The sequence below is a fragment of the Pleurodeles waltl genome, chromosome 3_1, assembly GCF_031143425.1.
Source record: "Pleurodeles waltl isolate 20211129_DDA chromosome 3_1, aPleWal1.hap1.20221129, whole genome shotgun sequence".
Taxonomy (NCBI): domain Eukaryota; kingdom Metazoa; phylum Chordata; class Amphibia; order Caudata; family Salamandridae; genus Pleurodeles; species Pleurodeles waltl.
Window position 1 is genome coordinate 1,120,317,844 of NC_090440.1, and position 15,784 is coordinate 1,120,333,627.

The following is a 15,784-nucleotide window of genomic DNA, read 5'->3' on the forward strand; positions in this document are numbered from 1 at the left end:
ATGCAAACGGCTTGCTACATCTGGCCCATGCTTACTATGTTCAGGTGCTTCCATGTATGACAAGATTGTTAGTTTTAGGAGCATAACATTTTGAGTAAAATCTGGTAAATGTGAATTTGTGTCTTTATAAGAAATCTTTATTTGTTTTTTCCTTTGGGATCTATTTTACAGCAATGTGAATTCAACTGTCCTATAGCTAACCAGTAATTTCAAGAATGTGCAACATGATTTTGCTTTATTTGACTAATATGGTGATAATTTGCCTTTCTTTGACATAAAACTTGACTTTCAGTGTTGTATAACTTAATCAACTCTGCTGCACAATTTGGATCTACATTGTTGTGCAGGCCTGCTAGATTTGGCTATTTGTAAATTACTAGTACAACACTCCAGCCCATGTCTCTCTGACTGTAAAACCATACAACAACACTTTGACTCACAATCTACGTGCAGACTCAAACACAACGCCCAAACATATCAATAAATTCTGACTCAGTCACTCTCATTTATTTAATATATCAATACATTTCTAAAGCTGTTTGAAAGGCGACCTACCCTGGACAGATCTGTCTTCAAAAAGGTCTTGTTGTGGAGCCATTTTAATCATGTCTCTGGGAACGTTATTTTAGCAACTATGCCTGCTGCTTGTGCCCTTTAGCTTAGTAACATTTTATTCTGCTTCATTTTATTATTTTAGAATCGGCCACATTTGTGTTGGTGTTTTATTTTCTTTATCTAGTTGTCCTTTTGCCTAGAAAAGCATTACATTTCTTAGAACGACATTCTTTCACTCTGTGCTTTCTTCAAGGCTGCAGCAAGATAGGATTGTCTGCACAAGTGGTACATTTTGGGGGTCATTATGACTTTGGCGGACGGTGCGGGCAGGTTGAACTTTGCGATGGGGCTGGGCAAGGGGGCTCCTGCACTGCCCATACCAATTGTATAAGCAGTGCAGTGGCACCCTGCACCCTGTCTCCGCTAACCTTTACATAGCAGTGCTACCGACAAGTTACTGCTGGAAGAGAGGAGGGGGGTGTAATCCCCAGGGCGGCGCTGCTTGCAGCACTGCCCTGGTGGATTAGGACCGCCAGCCCATCGGAACGTGGTGTCCTGGGGGAGATGGCGGTCCAACTGCAGCATGACCGCCCTAGTCATAATGTGGCGGTCAGACCGCCGCCAAAGCATTGGGACCACTACTTTGGCGGCGATCAGACTGCCACTGCGACCCTGGCAGTCATCAAACCACCAAGGTTGTAATCATGCCCTATATCTCTAACATTCACAGAAACACACGTATCTTTAAGTAGGGACATTTTCTCAGAACATCAGCTGTTTTATTATAAAAACATGTCCCTGTCCCATGCATGTTAGAGGGAGGTTCCAGCCAGATGACCATGACTGCATGACTGCATGCTGTCTAACCTTGTTACAGCTGCTCCTTTTAAAAGCACTTAAATAATTGTTGAATATTATAATGATGGAGCAAGCTCTCATACGGTCTGTTCCTACCAGCAACTCTTTCGTTCATTTACGTGTACTCCAAATCTGATGTTTCTTTCACTATTTTTACTTCAAATTGATTGCTTATCTCACTTTTTGTTTCAATTTTTCACCGAATGGATAAGGAATGTGGATCATATAGAAAAATTTAGGCTTCTAATCCCAAATGAAAAATTATGCTGTGATACCTTCCTGGATTGACAGATGAAAATCCAGACATGGACTATATTTATTACCCATGTGGACCTCTATGCAGATTTGAAGTTGCATCTGTGACTTGAGGAAATAGTCTACAGGCAGAGATATTTTGTGGTGGATTAAGATCTCAGTGTGTAAGAACAAATAATTATGGGATCCAGAGGATCAGCAAGAAGTTAAAAACAGAAAAAAAGAATTTAGCGTTTTTCCAGAACTGAGAGTTTTTTGCAGGTTGGCCACTATGGAAATATTCAAATATCTCAAATTATAAATGCATAGACAAAGCAGGGGTCCTTATGAAAATCATGAATTTACCACGAATTGGATAACTGAAAAGACCTTGTATTTTTTGTGTGGCAGGTTTGCGATTTTTTTTTTTTTTCCTTTGGCATCTTCTAAGTTAATACTTATGTTTGGAAGTATTTCTTCATAATATGGTGTTTATTATGTATCTGTATATTTTATTGGTTTGCCAAGAAAACAAAAACACAAAAGAAAAATAATTATTTCAGTCTATTGAATTTCTCTCTGTAGAGCAAATGCACCTGAATGTTACACTTAACTTGGTGAGTCTGATGCACCAGAAAGTTGGAGGATTGCTCCCCAGTGTTTTATTTTATAAATGATGCAAATGTTCAACTTTAGTGGAAAACACAAATAATTTTCCTAGAGAAATAGGACTTTTTCAACTTCTGAAGAGTGCTCATGTGCATAAACATTTACACATTTGGAAACGTAGAAAGTGTACATTTAAGAATTGGTGATCGTGTACATGAGAGTGTTAGCACATGCTAGCTTTTTTGTCTACTTGGAGAAATGTTTTCCTGTAGAGAAGCCCCTTCTCCTACATCCCCAATATTTGGTGATATTTTTGGTTCCTTCCTGATAAATAGATTCCCTCCAAAACTTGCCTGGATTAAATCTTTGAGACTTTTCTGTAAGGGGGAGCAACCTGTCAAAAGATTGCTGTAACCTGGGAACCCAACCAATCTACCCCAGAGATTACTTTAGATCACACATAAAATTCCACCCTGGTGTAAACGCGGCCACGAGTAAAACTACTTACGATTACATATTCAAGTCTTATAAATCAACAAGTTGAACTTGCACTTGTAACTCAAGCTACTTGCACATTAACGGCCAGATTTAATCGAAAATGACAGTGCACTGTGCTGCACTGTCATTTTCAAAACACATTGATGTGTTGTATTTATTAGAGTACGGCGTACCCCTGTGTTTCCCCCTGTCCCATCACTAAATTTGCTGCTGTGCACCAATGCAAGGCTGCGTTGAGGGGGGAGATTGTTTCTGCACAAAAATAATCTTAAATTGTGATTTGCTCTTTCTATGTGTGCTGCAAAATTCAGCACACATAGAAAGAGAAAATGAGGAGAAATAATAGCATTTCTCCTCATTGTGCCACTCTAATGCCACCCTTGGGGTGGCATTAAATTTTGGTGCTACCTCAGGTTTACGAAAACTCGTAAATCTGAGGGAGCGTCAAAATGCAATGGGTGTTGCTGTGGCATGCCCACAGCAACACCCACTGCATGACCCTTCCACGCAAAGGGCTGGATGTGAAGGGGCCGTATTTACAAGGTGGCGTTAAGCCACAAAAAGTAAATGTGGCACTGGACATAGCTCCACTGGAGTGTCACAAAAAAAAAACGCTCCATGGCGCTAGGAGCTCTTAAGTATGCCCCTAAGCGCCATGTAAGACTCCACTAGCAAGCCGTTTGAGTACACACGAAAGCTCACTGTCAATGAAGCACAAAAGAGAATAGGGTCACGGGTTTTCGATAGTAGATAGATGGAATACCACATAGATGATCAGGTAAAGTTGTTCTGATATGGGTGAACTGAGCTAGGTTTGCTTACTTTGGTCCTCTTGTGCAAGGCCGAACTGGGGGAACAAAAAAGTCTGTAGGAAAAAAGCTTCAACCAGCCAGCTCCCTTTCTTGTCTCATGCAATCTCTCACTTTCCATCTTCTCTGTCTGTCTCTTTCCTACGCTTCTCGCTTCTTGCTCTCTGAACTCTTTCTCCCTACCTTTCCAATCTCTCTCTCTTGAAGCCGCCCCTGCCTGCTGCAATTAACCTCAGGGAGATAGGGAAAGTGACAGAGGCACTAGGGACCTGGGCTTTAAAAACTGGCCTCCAGCTTGCCCAATGGGGACATAACCGATTTAATAAAAGGCCTGTCCGGGCCTGCCCGTGTGTAACAAAAAAATGGGCTAAACAAATATAGAAACCATCGTGCATGGAATGTTAAAAGTCAAAAAAGCATCTCATCACACATTTCTATCTCTGAAGTGTTATGTTAATCAGCCTTGATAATGTGAGCATTCTCAAAATACTTTGTTATGTGATAAGAAACGTCCACACCCATTCCACCCATTTTAACACGGGCATTCTTATTCCTATATATTTATTTGTATATGTGGGGTATTTTCTACAGTGGGTTCACAAGCATCTTAGAGCAGTGTAATAATAAAATCACAAAAAACAACCACGAATGCAAAAAAACACCTAAAGAGAGAAAACAACGCAACAGCTATACTAAAATACAGAAGAGAAGACAAAACCCAGATGTGTTAAAACAAGCATCTTTGTTAATCCACAGCAAGCAGTGTATTTCATTTTTTAGGACAATTCATTAATGTATCCTCCAGTCTCATTAACGCTAGCAGAGGAATACAACTACCCCTACTGCCACCCCCACCTCAGGATTTCCTGATGCACACCTAGGCTGCAGGCGTCTCAGTGCGGTACCTACTGGATTTTGGGCCCTCTTCTGAGGGACAGAGGATCAATTGCGCATCAACATTTTGGCTCAGGGAATCCATGCTAAATCAGCAAGGGAATGGCCATCTTAGATCGTACTCCAGTCACCTAGACTCCATTCCTGTCTGGTAAAGGAATCAAACAAAAAGCAGACCAGAGACTGTTCATCACCAACTCTATGCAATACGGTGCTGAAGGGCGACGGGCATGTTGGAAGGAGTAGTGGCCGTGATTCTAGCTGGTCTGCTGTTGGGGATTGTTAGCATTCATGGTCTGGTTAAAAGAATAGTTATGAATTTTATACATTTTCCTAGAGTAAATGTACTTGTTTCTTTATTGCTAGTAGGCAGTAATCTTCGCCCTAACAGGTATCTAGAAAAAGGTCAACCTTTTATTTTAACCTAGATTTTGTGATTATGCTAACTGCATGCAGTAACAGTTTTTAGGTTGAGCGCCAAGCACTTTGACCTGTTGTAAGCATTGTGGGCTTTTAACCACACCCACCTCACGGCCATCACTTTCACTCGTTTGTGGGCTTGCCTTTCAAAACTCACTTGACGTCATTGGTAAATGCTTCACGTTTGTCCCCCCTTGAGGCTATTTTTGTCACGCCTTGCAGACTGACCTTGTCACATGGAGAAGTGCACTATTGCCAATACAATTCAGCTTGGGCAAACTATTTAGTTTGTCTCTTCCCCTCGTGCTACATGGTGGCCATGATGCTCACACCACAAACAGGGACAACAGTGTGAACTCGATCGGCGGTATAGAATCGCTGGTCACATTGTTCACAGTTACCTAGTCAGAGTCATTTCTTGTGGCTTTCCCCTTAAAACACTTGAAATTGGCAAATGCTTTAGGGTAAAACAGAAATCCTCAAAGCAAAATGGGCTCTCCTGGCACAGCGGGAGAGCCAATATTACAATATTAACTGCACTTGGGAAACTCGACCCATAGTGCTTTGCAGGGTATTACTTTCACAAAACATTTTTGCTCAAAACTATGCCTGTGGTGGAGCTAGGACATTGGTACCACCACCAAAATGTTCACAACAATGTGCTCTCCCTGGCTACATCATCTGGGTCCCTGCACTAGGCCAGTAGGGGCACCAAAATAATAACCCCTCCCACCAGTCAGTGTCTCTCTCATGGCTAGAACATTTGTTTTACAGCTTCAAAATAGCTTGTGTTTTAAGTGCTTGTTTTTGTAATATCGTTGCTATAAGCCTGTTATCTTGAGAATATGTAATGCACTATGTTTTCTTTAGGCTAAATATACGGTAACAATACATTATTTATTGTTATTTATTTTTGGGTGGCTATTTACTCTAGGGGCTAACTATAAAGTCACATGGCCATGTTTCTTACAAATGCTAATTTCCTTATGGTGTCTTCTAGGGGCTGTTCTAAGCATCACAGATATATCAACATATTAAAATATTTGTGGCACGGAAACGTGTCCCAGAATGCTTTGCATGGCATTATTTTTACAAAACGTTTTTGCTCATAACTCTGTCTATGGTGGTCCTCAGACAAAGGTACCACCTTCACAATATTGACAACAGTGTTCTCTTACTGTCTACATCATCTCTGGGTCCCCACACTATGATAGGGAGGGACTCCAAAATAATGACACCTACCACCATTCATTACCTCCTAAAGTGCTTTCATGGTTGGAATGTATGTGTTGCAGCGGAGAGAAGTTATGTTTTATGTGCTTTGTTTGTAATATGATTGCAATAGTCTTGCTAGCCTGGAAAAAGTGTAGTAGACTACATCCTCTCAGGGTGAAATATATGATTATAGTGCGCTACTTTCTTTGATTTTTTTCATGTGGGAGTGCTCTCAAAGGGCTGACTGTATGGTTACATGACTGTGTTTCTTCCAAATGTGATTTTATTGTGGTGTCCTTTAGGGCCTGTTCTGAACATACTATAATATTCACTGAACTAAAAAGTGCCCCATAATGCTTTGCAGGGCATTACTTTTACAAAATAATATGCTCATAACTCAGCCTGTGGTGGTCCAAAGGCAATGGGACCACCTTCAAAAATTATTTTTGTCCACATCATCTCTGGGATCCCACAATAGGTTTGTGAGGACCCCAGTGCCGCACTAGGTGCAGCACCACTTTTCATAAATTTGCCCCTCGTTTGAAATATTTTTGCAGTAGGCCTGTTAGCCCTAAAAATGTCCTCTAAGGGCTAAGTGTATGGTTACAATGCATTACTTTCTCCTGTGTTTTTTTTCATGGGGTTATTTCCTCTATGGGATAACAATATGTATACATGCCCATGTTTCTTACAAATTATATTTTTGCTATGGTGTGATCTTGGGGCTCTTTTGAGCATTACAGTCTAATGCCAAAAGTTTACTTTTGATCAAGGTTTGTACGATAATTGTATATGTTTTAATAATCTCTCCTTATTACAATTATCACCATTATTCAGGCCAACTTAACATGCTTATTATACTATGACATTTTTAACACTCTTAATATGTTTGGGTGACCCTTCTAGTTTATTTCTCCTCCTGTGTCTTTTTTGGAGAATTGTATTAGCCAGCCAGCAACTCTGATGATAAGGTAGTGAAAGTGGTATTCTATTGGAATTAGCATGGCGGATTTATATTAGGATGCTAAATGGTAACATTTAAATTTTTTGCTGCAGATAGAGAAAGAAGGTAAATGGAAGTGCTTTAGTGATATGCAGGGCCATTGGAATTATGATGAGGCAGGGTTGACCAATTCATGTGGCAAGAAAAGTCCAGTTATGAATTTACAATGCAAATAGCTCTAACTCAAACAAATACTAGACCTATTGCATTGCAAATAATTGTTATGTAAAGGCACTTTCGCTCGAGCTACAGCGATCTGCAAATAAATAAATGGGTATACACAAAGTCAACACCCCCCCACAAATAATAAATAATGTTACTGCCACAGCCTTGAGGCTTTGAAATGCTGTTGTTCCTGAAGGATCAAACCTTAAAAGAACTACCTTTGGAGTGTATTTGCAGACTGCACACACACCACAGCAGTCGGCGTTTAACCTGCTCGGCTGTCTTATTGAAAGTAAAGGGGAATGCTGTGTTGACAGATCTGTTTAAAGTGGTGCCAGCTTTTCTTTGATCCCCCAAATTTTGATCACCAATTTAGGATGAAGGGCTGAAATTTATCCCGGGTTTCCTCTCCACACAGCAGTAGCCAGTGGCCAGTAATGTTTTGACATTACCTTACACAGATGTCCACGGTTGACCTACAGGTGAAAGGCTCCATACCCTCTGTCATAACCCCCCTTCCCAGACATGTGCAGCTCTGAGACAAGCCAGATGCTCTCATCCTCTACAAAGGGAAGGATCATCAAATCTGAAACACACCCCAGGAACCTCCCCCCACCTTCGCTCGAAAAGAAGGATCATACATATGCTTAGTGGAATCCAGAAAGCAATGCTGGGAAGTAGAAACACATGTGCCACTCCGCCCAGGAGCACATGAGAGCGAAGAGGCCAGCCAAGAGTAGGTCAGCCTTCCAGGCCCAATAACCTGCCACCCCAGTCAACAAGCATGTTGCATTCCTGCCTCGTTCACTTTCCTATTGATATTTCAAATGATCCAAATATGTAGGAAGCAGCGCTGCAAACACGGACATCTGAATTGTACTGGATAGAATCACAAAGAATGTCAGAAATGCACTCCTGCATGTTGTTCTCCATTGAGAAACCTGAACCCTGAACCCTCCCCCACACCACCGTCGATTTCGGGTGCACCCCACCTCATTTGCATCATAAAAATTGATTTTTGAGAGGAGTAGATCTCTGGCTCTAACCAACGGGGATTCGTACTTTGCAAGCGGTTGTTTTAACACAAACGTATGAGGGTTTTCGGTTACCCTCTCCTGTGTTTGCAGTCTGACCTATCTACTCCTTGCTGCTGTGAAGAGGTTTTTACCACATAAAGTTGTAGAATATTTGTATAATTTTATGGACAACTAAATCACTTTACATGTGGAAAATCATCTTTTGTGACACAAATTTTCATCTTCAAAAAAAGCCATTTGTGTATCTCGACTCAATTTATCTGCTAAAATGCCGTTATCAATGAGCACTACGTTTTCCTGTGCAAAACAAAGAGAAACTCTTTCATCGACTTCACCAATCAATATTAGTCAAAAAATCTAGCAGTGAGAGTAAAAAATGTCTGTGCGTTAACGCAAGTCTGTGGTGAATTGGGAGGAACATGCGAATTAGCAGGAAGATGCCCCTTTATGTCGTCACCCATTCATATGTCTCCTAATCCGATCGGTACACTTACACTGATGTATGTTATGCAGCAAAAGGGTTTTCCGGCACAGTGGACCGATGACCATATTGTGAGCTCAGTGAGCATACACCATTTTGTAACTGGGGAATGAGTAAAACCGACATCTTTGGTGGTGCTGGGCGCACGATATATGTACGCTGTCTGTGAACCATCCCCCTCTCAACAAACATGAACGCTCCTCAGCTCGACCTTTGTGTATTTGTGAGATTGCCTGAATGCCCGCACAGTCTGGTGGGTGAGCCCGTCCAAGTGAGGGGAAGCTTAGCCAATGTTCATATTTTGCAAATGGGAAACAGCGCCATTTTCCACTGTTCCTCTGGACAATAACACTAGGATGCAGAGTGCTTCTGTCGGTCCATCTTGATGCTCTGCTTACTGTAGGCCAGTTGCTCCTTATTTTAGGTCTAACCAGTGTCTCCCAACAAGTGTTGTCCACAAGTGCGCTAAGGCTGCAAACACCATGACAGAATTTCAATATATGCACATGCTTCAAATTTACGACACACATCTAAATAAGAATAATTTACAAAATAAGTGGCATATTTATACTCTGTTTGCACCGAATTAGCGTCATTTTTTTTAACTCTAATTCGGTGCAAAACTAACTCCATATTTATACTTTGGCACTGGACCCGTCTAGCACCAAATTTATGGAGTTAAAGTCATTTTGGAGACATGGAAACCTACCTTGCCTTAATGAGATGCAATGTAGGTTTTCCCCATGCAAAAAATGACTCTATGGCCTTAACGCCATATTTATACTCCAGTGCAAAAATGGTGCACAGGAGGAAGGAGGGGGTTATAAAATGGTGCAAAGCTTGCTTTGCCCCATTTGTTGATGCCTGGGTCAGGGCAGGCGTTAGGGGGACTGTGGGCCTATTTCCATGGTGGAACACCATGGAAGAAGCCCACAGGCGCCCTCTCAAGGTCCCAGGGACGTCTCCACCCGCACCAGAGGGACAGCGCAGGATGGGAACCCCATCCCAGGTAAGTACAGGTAAGTATTTTACTTTTTTAAAGTGCCATAGGGGCCCCTGAAATGGGCTGCCATACATTGCACAGGGTGCAATGGCCATGCCCAGGGGACCCAGGTCCCCTGTGCTGGCCATTGGGGTGGTGGGCATGACTCCTGTCTTTTCTAAGACAGGAGTCATGCGGTATGGATGGTTTTGTGTCAGAAAATTTCATCTAGGCAGGTTAGAGTCATTTTTTTTCTAGTCTAACCTGCCTAACATCATTTTCTGGTGCAAAACACCCTTCTTCCATACCGCCAGCCCCACCCACTAACATCATTTATTTTTACATTAGCCTACCCTAGGCACCGACATGCACCATTCCATAAATATGGTGCCCGGCTGGCGTTAGTGCAGTTTTGCTCCAAAAAGTATAAATCAGGGCCTAAATGTCCTGCTCTAAAACCAACACTGCAAAAACAACAGAAGATGGACGGAATGCAGAACACATCAAACATTCAACTCCAGTCACAGATCAAGGTTTAATCCATCTGTTTTTTGCTTGCCATACCATTCCAGCTCAGACCCAGCCATATGCAAATCAGCCTTGACCCTGTTCCCCATGGGAGCAGTCCAGCCCTAACTGCCAGGCCAAGTTCTCCCTGGACCAGAAACAAGCATCCAGGGACCAGTTTCAGAACATCTCCTTTCACCAGCCAGGCTAGCTTGAATCTAGTGGCATAGCATGCACAGGACCCACGTCTGAGCATACCCTTCCCACTTGGTGCAAGAAATTAAAAAACAACAGAAGATGGACGGAATACAGAACAAATCAAACATTCACCCCCAGTCACAGATCTGGGTTTAATCCATCAGTTTTTTTGCTTGCCATACCATTGCAGCTCAGACCCAGCCATATGCAAATCAGCATTGACCCTGTTCCCCATGGGAACCTTCCAGCCCGAACTGCCAGGCCAAGTCCTCCCTGGACCAGAAACTAGCATCCTGGGACCAGTTTCAGGGTATCACCCTTCATCAGCCAGGCTAGCTTGAATCTGGTGGCATAGCAAGCAAGGGATCCACGTCTGGGCGTACCCTTCCGACTTGGGGCAACAAATACAAAAACAACAGAAGGGGCAACCATCGTGGGCAACTCCCTCTCTAAACTGACAGTGCATCGTGGGAATTAAATATTGCAAGCTTTTCAGGTCTGGCAGAGTCACCAGTCTGTTGAGGGATCTCCATATGTCACCAGAAAGCAGCAAGGGCACTTCCTATCTCTATGTTTTGCTGGGAGCTTTCTGTTTGACCGTCAAATCAGATTTTGCAAATGTCTGTTGTGATGTCGGTCAATGTTGCAATTTCACAACTTGCTAAGCACTCACAATAATCGTAATCAACTCCTCAGACATCTGTCAGATTGGAGGGCTATGTCCCATAACTAGAGAGAAAGTAAACTTCCAGTGGTTTTCAGAAAAAGCAAGAAAACCCTTGAGAATCCTGATCAATGTACAGTAGAAGTGCTGGTGTCTTAGGGCCTAATTTAGATCTTGCCGGAGGGGATACTCTGTTGCAATGGTTATGGATATCCTCCACTGAAATCTAAATACCATAGAAAATAATGGTATTTCGATTTTGGTGGATGGGATATCCTCACTGTTGCAAGGACTAACCCCTCTGCTGATATCTAAATCAGGCCCTTAGTATTGTGGGGGCGGGTTACCCCTAAATTCTTACAACTCAAAAGACACCGCAACAGCATGCCTAGAAGGGTCGCTTACAGACAGTGTTAACCTTAATTTCATGAGGCACTGTGCCTCAGCATAAGATGCAAAACAGTATATTAAAAATACAGTCAAATAAGCAAGGACAGACTTAAGAAGTGAGTTCTATGGTGGAATTAAACATTTAGAAAAATATGTTAAAAATTGAACCATAAAGAAATGACAAAGTGCAGATGCATAAAGTTATTGTCCTGGAGGCTCTCAGTAATAAGACAAAACAGAATAATAGGCAAAAAATATTCGAAGTCCCAAATGGTCAGCAAAATTAGATCAGAAAGAAATCAGGCAGCATCTCTAGTTACATGGAACAGGCATGAAATTTGAAGGTTTATCTAGGAAATCTTCTCATAGAATATAATAGAAAGTGCAGATTCATCATGGTTTGAGCAAATTAATTCATTTACAGCAAATAACAATTTCAAGAGAAACAGAAAATTGCACAAATCAACACAATAGTTACCTCCATGTCCCTCCCTCCCTCACATTTGTTCAGAGAAAGAGGAGGCTTTGTTGCCTCCTGCTAGACACCAATCCAAAGCCCCAACCCACCTAATCCTGTTTTTTTATTGTCTACCTTTCTAGATACCACTTACCTCTTGCAGTGGAGCCGGAGGAACCAACGTTTTATTCTTACCTGGATCCTTCTCCTTGGGTGATTGTTAGATCTGGATGGAGCACAGCTCCTTTTCCAGGATTCTTAGAGACAAGTTGTGCCTCCTACTCTCTCTAGCCTGATGGGAAAAGGACCTCAGCTTGAGTATGCCGTGATGTAGTTAGGTGGTCCTCAGCAGCTGGGGCTGTTCTTTCAGGTTTGCGGATCCTGAGGTTGGCAATCGGCCAATGAGGAGCAGAGGTTGCAGATTATGCCTTCCCTACATGGTAAGTGGGCTTATTCAGACATATATTATACTCTTTTGTGGTATGTGGGTCTTCCTTTTTGATTGGAAGGCTTTATGCAATATGGAGGGGACTTTAGTTGGTCAGGTTTTGATCCACAGTTTTTCTATTTGAAGGGATGTTTCCCCAGGCTCCTTGCTCATTGTTACGATGGAGGGCAAAAGAGCTTTGTGGGAGGGAAGGGTGAAATATGGCTTCGGAGGCTTAGCTGTTCAGTGAATTTTGCCTTTTATTTAAGTTTTTGTACATTGATATGAATATACACACCAATAATAAGGATGAACAGCAGTTTAGAAGGTACAGAGTAAGCCAGTGGCTTATTGGTCATGACAAGTGTAGCAATGGTTTCCTTTTTCTCTCTACAGGTTGCTTGAGGGGTGGTGTCACCGCCAGTCTCCTCCAAAAATAAATGGGGACAATGTGGTGAGTAATGGAGTCTGTTCCACTACTATTTTCTCCCATCAGCAGATCACCTAATGTGAAAAAACTATAACTCTCTCTGGGGCAGATTTATGGAAAATGGCACAGCGACACTTTCGCTGCACCCCTTAGCGTCCCTTAGCGCCCCTTAGCGCCCCCTATCGCCACCATGTGTGCACCGTATTCAAAATACGGTGCACCAAGGCACAGGATAGGGGGCAATAGCATCATTCTATGTGATGCTATTGATGTACTCTGCAGGAGTAGCAGCAAAATGTCCTGCGGAGTACAAAGGGGCACATTTTAAATAATGGAAGCCCCCTTTTCATGCCTACTCTGAGCAGACATTAAAAGTGGCAAAAAATGGTGCCTTGAGCCATTTTTTCAGCCCCCCTTACGAGGGAACACCCTCCTTCCATGCATTATGCCTGGTGCAGGCATAATGTGGTGCAAGGGTTTCCAAAATGGCGTAATGCAAGCATTGCACCACTTTGTAAATATGGCACGTGGGAAATGCCCACTTATGCCACATTTGCATCAAAATAAATGCCACAAATATGGGTCAAGGTGGTGCTAGGGGCTCTTAATTATGCCCCTATCTCTCTTTTCTACCTGTTAGGACCTTCGTGATGAACCTGAGGGAGTGTCAAAGTTCTCAGAGAGCCCACAGATAAGTAAGGGAAAGAATAGGGAAACAAGATAGCTAAAGGGCTCTCAGTTCTGCAGTCCATCTTAAGGGAGGCTTTTATCCCACACTCCCAATATCCCTAGAATGGCTCTTTCTGTGAGACGTGCATTAAGCTCTAATTTTTCTATCCACTTCATGTAGGTGCTTCCCCCGATGGGACTGACCACCCTGCTCTGAGCACTCACCGCACTAGCCACAGCTCTCCTGAGCCATGGTGGGCTGCAACAGCATTTCTTGTGGCATCCACCACGCTGTGTTGAACCATACCTCAGACTCGTCCTGTGTCTCACTGCGGTCCTGCAGGTTTGTCTCTTCCTCTGTGGTGCTGACCTCGGGCTTCTCCTCTGTCGTTCCCTCGTCCTCCTCCCTTGTGTCTGCATCTCTCTTCCTCTCTCTCTCTCTCTCTCTCTCTCTTCCTCCTCTGTGTCGGCATCTCTTTCCCTTTCTCTCTCTCCTCATCTTTCTCCTCATCACCACCTATTTCTCCCTCTCTTGGCCAATTGGCTGCCTTTTCAAACCCCCTGGGCCCGCCTCCTCCTCCTGTTGAGAGAATTCCTTTGTTACTGTCCGGTTTCTTTGTTGATCCTGCCCACCTCATTTCCTCGACTGTCTTTTCTGTCTTTCCAGATCCCTTCATTCTTCTGAATGCTGGCATAGAGAAGACAGACATCAAACTCATTGACCAGGTAAGGAGATGGGCTGGGAGAGGGGTTTCTCACAAGCTGTTAAAGGATGCATGTATTGTTCACACTGCTTCTTTGGGCAAGGAAGAGTCCATTTTGGCAAACAGACCTTCTGCTAGTAAAGTGTCTTTTGCATGAAGTGCCACTACTGTCACAACTGCGGCTGTGCATCCCTGCCCCAGTAATGCGGTGCAGCCAAATCAAGAAGTAAAGAGGAAGTGGCCGAGGCAGGGTATGCAGTCTGGTGTTTCTGGGCCCCTTGCACAGGACCACCTTCAGAAGTCAGTGCTAGTTTTTTTTAAAAACATACTTTATTGAGCTTTAACATTTACACCAAGAACACACTGGGAGCTTCAGCTGTAACACATCATTATTGTGATGGTATTCATCCTGGTGATGGCAATGCCTTGCTCCGATGAAGCAAAGATACTCTAAATACAAAATAATGTCATATTCTATCTAACACAGCCAGGGCCTACATGGTTACAGCAACGATGTCCCCCTCGCCTCATGCCATAGCTCAGCATAAGTGCTCCCAGTTTGTGTACCTACCTTCTGCCCTCCCTTCTACCCATGCCTCCTGCAGCTCCAATACGCTAATGTGTACCTGTTATCTGTCGCTTTGTCAGGTGTTTCCTGGAAGGCCCTGCACCCAGTCCCCTGAACCCTTTCCAGCAGTGTAGGTGTCAGATGGAGGGGAGAGTGTCCTGCCCTGCCACATGACCAGCTAGTTGTTCTCCGGGCTTCATGGGGATGGTGCACTGTCTAGAAGTGGTTTGTTCAGATTCTCCAGGGAACACAGCAGGGTACTCCAGGCCTGCGCCACCTCGGTCAAGCTCTGGCCTCGCCTGCCTCCTCAATATCTCACCATCTCCTCTGCCTTCGCCCACCTCAACACCTCCCGCTTCCAGACTGTGCTCTGGGGTCCCCTTGACGCTTTCCAAATCCTTGTTATCTCTCTTTTAGCTAGCATGAGGCTAAGTCCTCAAGTTGGTTGGACACTTTAATCTGGGCCATCTGGGAATATCCACTGAGTAAACAGTGTCTGGGGTCAAAGGGAACTTCATGGTCAATTACTTCTGTTAGCGTACTGACAATGAATTCCCAGAATTCCCTCAGGACCAGGCAGATCCTGAACATGTGAAAGAATTCTGCCACTTCTTCCCTGCAACGCGGGCACCTGATTTCCATCAGGCCAAAATGCCTCTGAAGTCTTCCCGGCATCAATTATGCTCTGTGTAAGATTTACAGGGTTATAAGCTTAAGCCTTGCATTTCTGGAGACTTTAGGTGCCCGGGTCAGTATGTCCCCCCCAAAATATATCCGTGATTGATGTGCCCAAGTCATCCTCCCACTTTTGTTTAAGGGCTGTAAGGGGCAGACAGAGGTCCGCTTGTATCCTCCTATGAAGGCATGTCACTGATTTATATGTGTCCGTAGCACTTGTCAGATATTGACAGACACCAGAATGAGGAGGCGCCATGCGCCCTTGCTGCCAATGTCTAGCGATCACCTCAGTGATTGCTCTTTGAGGAAGAAAGTGCCCTTGGGGAAAATCA